Source organism: Quercus suber, unplaced genomic scaffold (genome assembly GCF_002906115.3).
Source record: "Quercus suber isolate HL8 unplaced genomic scaffold, Cork oak 2.0 scaffold_153, whole genome shotgun sequence".
NCBI lineage: Eukaryota > Viridiplantae > Streptophyta > Magnoliopsida > Fagales > Fagaceae > Quercus > Quercus suber.
Window position 1 is genome coordinate 1,106,524 of NW_027069614.1, and position 10,661 is coordinate 1,117,184.

Here is a 10,661-nt window from a genome sequence, read left to right on the forward strand (position 1 = left end):
GGAGGTTATATAAAAGAAAGAAGCTCCTGATAAGGGAGGGGAGGGAAAAAAGGTAATAGAGAAGAGAGAAAGGTTTTACTGTAACTCTAAGAACTGTAATCACTACATAATCAATGATATGCCTCTTCGGACACCAATTCATTTCATTTTTATGTGTAAATTCATGCTGGTTTATACTTGGGGATTGTGGTTAACTATTGTCAATTCCATAGTCATCTAACTCTTTCACCCATTCTCTACAAATTCATTGTTTTGGGCTTGGGCCATAAATCCTAACCCTACAATAATATTTTTACAATACTTTCACAACAAATTATAGGTAGTAAGTTATTATTGGTTCTAATTTGAATTCACAACTTTAAATTATTTTTTTACTCACATGTAATAACAAACAATAACCTATCATTTAAAATTTGTTGTAAAAATATTGTAAAATGTACATTTCTCATAAATTTCAATCTCCTAAGGTTATGCCGAAATTTAATGGGTAACAAAAGTTAATGTAATGATGATTATCATTGTTTCAGTCAATATAAATTCTCCTTAATGAGTCTTTCCTTAAGATTAATAAACCTCCACTATGCATAAATAAACCATAACCGCAGAAATATGACCAATCAAAATCAACAAAGAGTTTTAATGATTTTTTTTTAGAAGTTTTTTTTTTTCTTAGATTTCTTTGAGTTGTAGGACCGCGATAATAGTAAAAGTTATATTAAATGTGGCAGTTAATTTGGCTATTCACTTGAAAAAACCACAACTTTTATTATCCAACTTTTATTTTATAGTGGGTTCTAATTAGCCAAACTGGTAAAATCTTTTATGGTTGAATAAGAGATTTAGTGTCTTGATCTGATGATAAAGAATTATCATCAAGAACGGATGTCATAGGTTGAAACTCTCTAAAAAAAACTTTTATTTTATAGTGTATGATATATGACATTATTGTTTTTCATTTCAACAAATTCAAAGAAAAAAATTCGTAGAAAAGTTACATTAAATGTGGCAATTAATTAGGCTATTAACTTGGCAAAACCATGAAATCTATCATCCAACTTTTATTTTATAGTATATAATATATGATATTATTGTTTTTCTTTTCAACAAATTCATAAAAAAGAGTTCAACCTTTTATCAATAACATTGTAAAGCTAGCGGATTTTTCTAGAGTGAAAGTGAGGGTTTTAACTTGAAAATAAATAAAAGAAAATTGATAAGAACATACAACTTAATATATACATACATACATACATTGTACAGACATGGCATTTAGGCCCAACCCCTCAATTTCAGTAAATTAAGGACCCTGAGTTCAATAATGGTTTGAACACCGTACCAGTCCAAAAACTAGCTACATGTCGGGGACAGATAATGCTTGGCATGGTAGTGCCTTGGGGGAAATCACCTACCGAGAACCAATCGACAGCAGGAGCAAGTTTCAAGACGGTCACATCTATCCAGAAAAATGGGTATCATCGGGTCAAGAATCTATTCCAGAAGGATCCCACCCACCTAAAAAGTCTCCCAATCATCATGACTGTCCGACTAAGGGAAGTCGATAAATAGGGAACGAGGGGGAGAGAAAAGGGGTTGGAAAAATGGGAGTAAGAGAAATACATGAGAGAATGGTGAGGAACTAAAGAAAAGGAGGAACCCCTTCAACGGATTAGGGACTCCTCCGGGGATACATAACAAAGGGGGAATGGAGATACGGGCCAATTTAATAGCTCTATCAGTTGGGCTACCAAGTTGGTGATAATGAGTCTTCCCATTGTAAGAATTCCATTACTCGCATCATACAAATTAATTATGGGCTTGTTCCTTGGGCTTACGAGTCATTTAGAGGAATCAGGCTCACACACGCGCGCGTGCGTGCACACACACACACACACACACACACATATAAGTTCATGTATTACAAAAACAAAATAAAAATACCATTAAACAGTAGACAATAATTAACTAAAAAATTATATGGGTTCAAGTTAGACCTAGTGTAACTCCATAAGAGTTACACATTTTTTTAAACCATTGATTTCCATAAATCTAACGGTTAAAAAAACATTAGTGACATGTCATATCTAATATCATTAAGTCATTAAATTCTTTTCTAAAAATAAACAAAAAGTCAATAAACACTTTCACCCTCCACAGTTTTCTTCTTCTTCTATCCCTCTCTCTTTCTCTCTCATTTACCAGGACCTCCATTAACTCCTCCAATGATCCAAATAAATCAACAAGGGAATTGATACATTGTAATTTTATTGGTATTAATGCATTTTTCCCCATGCTTAGCATTACATGTATTGAGTTTGCATATAGGGCATCGAAAAGCTATATAAAAGACTTATTAGAAGCACTACCGTCACATGTATTGAGTTCACATACAGGGCATTTAACTGTCTAAAACAGAATAGCCACTAGACTACAACATCTCTATAGTATCTTCATTTGGGATTTTGAGGGAAGGGTATAACTTCTCTGTTAGGAATACAAAAGAGTCAAAGAAAAATGCACCAATTCGCATCCAATCTGACACTCCCATCACAACAAATTAAAATTAATAAATCGATTGGTCTGCTAATGCAGGGAATATTATTTATTACTTATTTATGTTTACTTCAGGAGAACTGTCAAATAAAAAATTAATTCAATTGTTGCCAATTCCCCTAAAATCTATTTACAGAGATGCATATAATTCATATCTAACTAAAAAGGATGAAAAATGCTAATGCTTTATCCCTTGTTGATTTATTTGGTTCATTGGAGGCGTTTATAGAGGTCCTGGCAGATGAGTCATGAGAGAGAAAGAAAGAGGGATAGAAGAAGAAGAAGAAAACAGTGGGGGTGAAAGTGTTAATTACTTTTTGTTTACTTTAGAAGAGAATTGACTTAATGATATTATATATGGCATGCCACTAGTGTTTTTTTAACCATTAGATCTAATGGAAATCAATGATTTAAAAAATGTGTAAATCTTATGAAGTTACACCAGGTGTAATTTGAACCCATCTCTCAAAAAAATTTTAAAAACAACTAAATTAAAAACAAAATCAAAATCAAAATCTATTACTAAAAATTTGATATGAACAACAATAAAAATAAGTTGACAAGGACAAATAAGTTAACAATAAAACTATAATTATAAGTAATACATGTGGCAATTAGGTAGGATGTCCATTTTGTGCATGACTTCTAAGAACCAACTTTTATTATATAGTGCTTGATACACACACACACACACACACACATATATATATATATATTTAATGTCTTGCACCTCAGTGGTATTAACTAATCTTCTGTCCTTAAACTTCAAAAAGATATTTTTCTAAAAGTTATGTTTTCATTTCTAAAACTTAGGGGAGAAAATTATATTGTGTGTGCGACCAATAGTTTCATGCCACTAGTTGATTTCACAGTGTGTCCCTTAAAATAAAATAAAAAAAGTAGTCATCAATGTTAGACATGTACAAGTTCTTTGATTCTAAAAAATTTGTCAATGGTTAGACACGGAGAATATAAGTAAATGAGAGTCAATAAGAGGAATTTCAATAATAATTAAAAAGTGAAAAAAAAAAATTAATTTAGGTACGAAAAACAAATTTCATGCAAACTATAGGTACAAAAACAATATTTCTATCTAAAAGAAATCAATATAAAATTATAAATAAACTTGTACTTCTACAAAATATAGTTTAGATGCCTTACTAGGTTATTAAAATTCGATTTGTTTGTTCTTAAACCCCACGTGTAAGATCCAATCAGCATTATCAATTGGGTTGTTGGATTTTCGAAAGGGTATTAGAGATTGATTTATTTGTTCCTAAAATCCACATATGAGATTTGTCAATAGATAAGAATTAGTTGCTAACCTGTGTGATGCACATGATAGTTAAATAAAAATTAAAAGTATTTATTTTACTTAAAAGTCTATAACTTGACTTAAAAAAATGTATAACTTGAAAATGAATGAAAATAAATCATTTTTTGTTCAATATAATAGTTTAAAAAAATTCCTTTTAATTTCTTTCATATCATTGGTTTCACGTAACACATCTCAGCATGGGCTATTCTATAGTGATGACTTTACACAATACTCAACTGCAATTAAATCTACTATTCACCACCAATCTAATCTATTTTATCTTGATAGTAGATCTACAAATTATATTCTCATATCCTTCATCATTTACAAGGTAACTGAAATTGTAGGGATAAGGGCCCAAGTTCACGTACTACATACTGGGCCTTGGGCTTGGCCGAGAACCTTATCTATCCAAGGAGGAAAAACAGCAATGAGGGTGTCAAGCTCAGAGCTCCATAAGTAAAATACAAATGGAAGGGTTGAGAAAGTTGGTCTGAGGAGGATCATCTCCTTGGACAAGCAAGGCATGGATCAAACGTATGTATACACCCTAAGACAAAGTATATAGAAAGGCTCCTCAGTTCTAGCTGTCCGAGGACCAAAAGTTATACAAACGCTCCTTTTCTGGGCCATATCTGCTATGCATACACCCCAAGGCAACAAAATTACTCCTTAAGAAGCTGCATGAGGGAATTTATGGAAGCCATACTGGAGGCAGATCCTTGGCGCACAGAGCCATCAATCAAGGCTATTGGTGGCCAAATATGCAGAGGGAAGCAAAAGAATACGTAAAGAAGTACAACCAATGCCAAAGATTTGCACCAAACATACACCAACTGGGGGGAGTCCTTAATCCACCGTCCAGCCTATGGCCATTTGCACAATGGAGCTTAAACATTGTAGGCCATTTCCCCAAGGCAGCAGGAAACAAGAGATACCTGCTGGTCGCCATGGACTACTTTTCTAAGTGGGTCAAACCGAGCCTCTAGCAAACATCAAAGACGTGGATGCTAAGAAATTTGTATGGAAAAATATTTTTACATGATTTGGAGTCCCTCGTACCTTCATTTCAGACAACAGCGTTCAATTTGATAGCAAATCTTTCATGAGATACTACTGTGACTTGAGAAATAAGAACAGATATCCAACCCCAGCTTATCCCCAAGGGAATAGGCAAGCCGAAACTGTTAACAAGGTCATAGTGAATGGACTCAAGAAGAGGTTGGATGATGCGAAGGGAAAATGGGTGGAAGAGATACCACACGTCCTCTAGATATATCGAACCACGCCTCGCAGATCCACCAGGGAAACCCCCTTTTCGATGACTTATGGAGCCGAAGCTGTTATCCCTCTAGAGACTGGCTTCCCGATGTTGAGAAGAAGTTCTTTCGATCCGAGCAATAACGACAGACTACTAGAGAAAGGCTTAGACTTTATTGAAGAGAGAAGGGAAAAGGCATTGGTCCAACTGACATATTACCAACAAAAGCTCAAGCAGGGTTACGATGCTAATGTGAAACTGAGACCATTAGCACCTAGCGATTTGGTGTTGAGAAAAGTTCTGGGCACTACAAAGAACCCAACATGGGGAAAGCTAGGACCCAACTAGAAAGGGCCATATCGCATCACCGCAATGGCTGGTATAAAAGCATACTTTCTTGAAGACCTAGATGAACATGTAATACCACGCCCGTAGAATGTAAACAACCTGAAAGTGTATTATTATTAATGAAAGTTTCCTTTGTCAAGTGCGTTCATTTGTTGTATAAAGGCATTACACTTCCTTTAATTCTTTCTTTTACAAGTGTTTAAATTTAACCGTAATCATGTCTGTAGTCCTCGGACCAAATGCTATGGAAAAATTAACACATGATGACATCTTTTACAAGTGTTTAAATTAAACCGTAGTCATGCCTGAAGTCCTTGGACCAGATGCTATGGGAAAATTAACACACAATGACGTCTTTTACAAATGTTTAAATTGAACCGTAGTCATGCCTGTAGTCCTCGGACCAGATGCTATGGGGAAATTAACACACAATGACATTTTTTACAAGTGTTTAAATTGAACCGTAGTCATGCCTGAAGTTCTCAGACCAGATGCTATGGGGAAATTAACACACAATAACATCTTTTACAAGTATTTAAATTGAACCATAGTTATGCCTGAAGTCCTCAGACCAGATGCTATGGGAAAATTAACACACAAATTCTTTCTTTTACAAGTGTTTAAATTGAACCATAGTCATTCCTAAAGTCCTCAGACCAGATGCTATGGGGAAACTAACACACAATGACATCTTTTACAAATGTTTAAATTGAACCGTAGTCATGCCTGTAGTCCTCGGACCAGATTCTATGGGGAAATTAACACACAATGACATTTTTTACAAGTGTTGAAATTAAACCATAATCATGCCTGAAGTCCTTGAACTAGATGCTATGGGGAAATTAACACACTGACATCTTTTACAAGTGTTTAAATTGAACCTTAGTCATGCATGAAGTCCCCAGACCAGAGGCTTTAGGGAGATTGATACTATGACATCTTTTATAAGTGTTTAAACCAACCCTAACCTATATAAAGCTCCTCGGATTGGTAGCTTTAAGGAAGCTAAAATCCATAACTATCCGTCCAAGTATAACTTTATTACTTGTCTTTATTTAGGTCAATCCTCATTACAGAAAGAGCAGCTCGTAGTGCAAATATGGGGTAAATTATTCTTTGTTGATACTTTACCAAATTACTTAGATTGACAGCAATACACTATTATTAAGGTATTGTTGAAGGCAGAGTGGCTAGCAATGATAATAAACTTCAAAGCATACAAAGTGAAATACAAGAGATAAAAGGAAAAACATTTTCATTAATAAGTAGAAGTGGGGATACAATATGATTGGTGGTAGACTGCCATTATCCCAAAAAAAAAAAAAATATTACAAAAGAATCCTAAAAGCAAAGCCTTAGTCTGGGGAGCAGGGGGGTTATCGTTCTGCCTCGGCTGAGAGGTAAGAGCATCCTTGGCCTTCGAATAAGCTTTTTTAGTCTTGGCCTCTGCCTCCTTTGCTTTAACTGCAGCTTCCTTAGCCTTGGCATCGTCCTTAGCTTCTGAGGAGGTTTTCTTCCCCTTGCCCTTGTCTTTAGCCCCCTCAGCCCCGTCAAAAGGAAGGAGAGCAGCTTGGGTAGTCAATTGCTGCTCAGCGACTTCTATAGCAAAGGCAGAGGAAGAAGGGATGGCACCTGGGATCTCACGTATGTCTGGGTGGTAATAGATAATCCCAGGCTGCCTCCATTCCGAATTTGCTGGGATGCCTGCAATGTCAAGGGCCTTATCCCATGATATATTGCAGTAGCCCCTATAAACCTCGGAAAGCTCCTCAACGAGCCTAACCTGCATTTGTTCTATGCCAAGCAAGTAGGATGCCTATTTCTCGACCTTGGCTACCTCCTTGGCTAATTGGGCTACCTCCTTTACCCGCTTCAGCTCGACCTTCAAATCTCTAACCAGCTGCCTCTCAATGGCCAAATCTATTTCCGTCACATGCAACTTTTAGCGCTAGTCCTCAACCTGCCTCTCTGCAGTCTTTAGGCCCACCTCGGCGCTCTTCTGAGCTTGGACCGCTTCCTTTAGCTGCTCGAAAAACTCTGTTTGCTCTTGCTTAAGGGCCCCCAAGGATCTCTCCGCCTCAGCACGAGAGAGGGCCTCAACATTGGCCTCGTTGCGGGCATTGCAAACCCACTCCTCTACCACGAAAACGTGTTGAGTAACTTGCATAAAAGCAACGGAAGAATTACATGAATCATAAGTAGAGAGAAGACGAAAATACATCTTGGCATTTAAATTCAAGGGCGTGATAGAATGCTTACCATAGCAAGGTCCCTCTTTAGGGATAAGAAAAGGTCCTTCTGCTTGAAACGCCTATAACCCTCCATGTCTCAGGGAAGGAGAAGAGGCTGCTCCAAGGCTACGGTGATATAACCTGCATGCCCCCTTTGGAAGTCCCTGACCGAGGCATTCCAAGGGATGGCAGTGCTATCCACCTCCAGTCTAAGGGACCAGGTGCGTTGTGGGAGGCGCACCTCAGCCCTGTTCTCCTCCTCCTGACTATCCACTAAGGTAGACCTCTTATCACGAGGGTCCTTGGCCACCTTCTACTGCTTAGACCCTTTTTGAGGAGCCACCTCTCATTCTTCATGCTCCTGCAGTGGCCTCTTCTTCCTCAAATTAGGATTGGTCTTGAGTCCGAGGTCGATGGGAACTTGGGGAGGAAGGGGGAGTGTGGGCAGGACTTGAGGCTTGGAGGTTTCTTTTGGAGTTCACGCTTTCTTCCTTGCAGCCATAAGCTCCCTCAGGCTTTTGTTCCCCTTATTCAAAGCCATCTCGTCCTCTTTTTCTTCGAAGGTAGTATCTTGTTGGGAAGTCACAAGAATCGGGACATGGGCACTAGAATGCGTGTAGGGCTCATCCGAGACGTCTGAGACAGTAATCACCTGCACTCCCCGAGTCTCTTCCTCATCAAGATGAAACTTGTCGATCTCTTCTTCAAGTGAGGAGTTTGAGGAGGCAATCTCTTCTCCCACTGCTACTTCGAGTAGGACCTATTAGACTGATTGTACGACCAAAGAAAGGTTCTGTCGAGGTGGCAGTACAACCAGTGGGAGATCGTCTCGGGCTAGGAAATTCGGTTTTGACACGTCGATCTGGGCCAACCGTTGATCACTCACTCTTATGGAATTGCCTACTTCTTGGTATATTTTCGAGATAGGCTAGAAGTTCAAAATTAAGTGGACTATTCTCAATTGACCATCTTCACTTACAAAGATCTCGGACCTTGGCAAATAATTGAGAGCCTTGACGTTGGTCAGACTAAGCCGGGGCGCCACGTAATTCTTGTCTGCAAAAGTAGCCGAGGAGCAAGACATAGTCAGAAAATTAAAATTCACCATAAAAGGAAAAATTAAAAAAAAAAAAAAAAAAAAAAAGAGCAAAGACATTGGAGCTAGTGTCTTATTGGTCCCTTTTGGTCCCACTCCAAGCCACACACTTAAGCCCAATTGGTAAGGCCCGAAAGGCCGGCCCAATTAGATAAATTGGTTAGATACAAAGGGAAAAACGTACAGAAATTTTTGTGACAAGAAAACATCATTGAAAAGTGGTGTATGAGAGTGTAAGTCATTTTTTGGTCATCCCTTTGTTACCAATCGAGAGACCACACATCTTGGGCGTTAGTGGAATTGGAGTGAAGATTAAAAGTAGTCCCAAGTGCTTCAATCTTCAGTTTTGAAATTCATCGCTTCAAGGTACACTCTCTTGTTCTCTAATTCTGAAATTTACTTTGTGCATGTTTTCAATATCGAATGAAGTAGATCCGTTTTAAAACTTATTTTCCGCTGCATTTATCTTTATATCCATCAGGACAGACCCAGAGCAAGTTGTCACCTCAACATTTAATACGTTCACCTAACCCTTCTGGCCGCATTAATGGGGATGCAACCCCCGAGCAGGGCTACATCGATCAGGGTAAACCACTTGAGCACGGATACGACCTCTGATGGGACAGGCAGCCAGAGGAGAGGCCAATGAACGATCAACAGAAAGAGGAAGAGAGTAATATATAAGGGATACAAGCAAAATGTATATGGGGGGGGTTTTTAGAGGAAGAAAGCCTCCTCGGCCATGGGCCGAGGAGCATCCCCCAGTTGTAAATTGTTCTAAGTATTTCTTCAATAAAAGAAAAAGGTGTTCATGCTTCGTAAACGCCGGTCAGCGCCTAAACCTTCAACCCACTCTGTACAAATTCATTGTTCTGGGTTCATTGGGCCTATAACCAATCTCTTTTGGGCTTAGGCAACAAAAACTGACCCTACAATATATATATATATATATTGAGATAAGAGATAGGAAGCTTGCTTTGATGGGAAACCGAAGCATCTACTTTGCAAGTTTCTGAATCCAAATTTTACGATGTAGCGCACACTAGAGACCTTGACATTTTATGCATTTAGCTCCATCATTTGGACTAACATAATAATATATAAAAAAATAAAAAAAAAATAAAAAAAAAATAAAAAACTCCTAGACTCCATCAAAAAGCTCCATAAAATTTATATAATAATTGAATGTAAAATTCATTATGTTTTCTTAAAAAAATACTTACAAAATTTAAATCACTCTCAAATAAAAAATAATCACTTCATTTTAAGAAGGGTTCAAGACTAACCCTTTTAAGTCTCATTTATTATTTTCATTTTTCAGTTAAAAAATTGTCAAAATTTTTTCTTGCATTGTGCCGATTTGGGATTAGTATTTTTAATTATTGATGATTCTTCCTTAAGAAATCTAGAGTCAACAAGTAGTGGGGTGCTTAATTCATGATCACAATGGACATTGGATAGTAGTTCTCCAGACCAATTGGTATAAGGCAATCAATTGTGAAATAAAAACCGATTTCAATCTTTGTATGTAACGCGATGTATGCAACAAAAAATTTGGGATGATTAGAGTAGTGGGGGAGAGAGAATTTGCGCTGGTAAGGAAAGGATAATACAAGGCTTCTAACACTGTCTGATTTGTGTGCTCTACACGTTGGAGTTAAAGTTGAGTTTTGGTGATGAAGTTTGAAACCAATTTTTTAGCTAAACAAATTGGGAATGAGTTAAGAGAGAAATTGTAAATTATGAGACCGCAGTTTAGTATTCATGGACTTTAGTATTCAATTAGAGAAATAGAAAATTATGATAGCCAAACAATGATACTTCAAACCAACCAATCACGGACTTCTAAAGTATTCA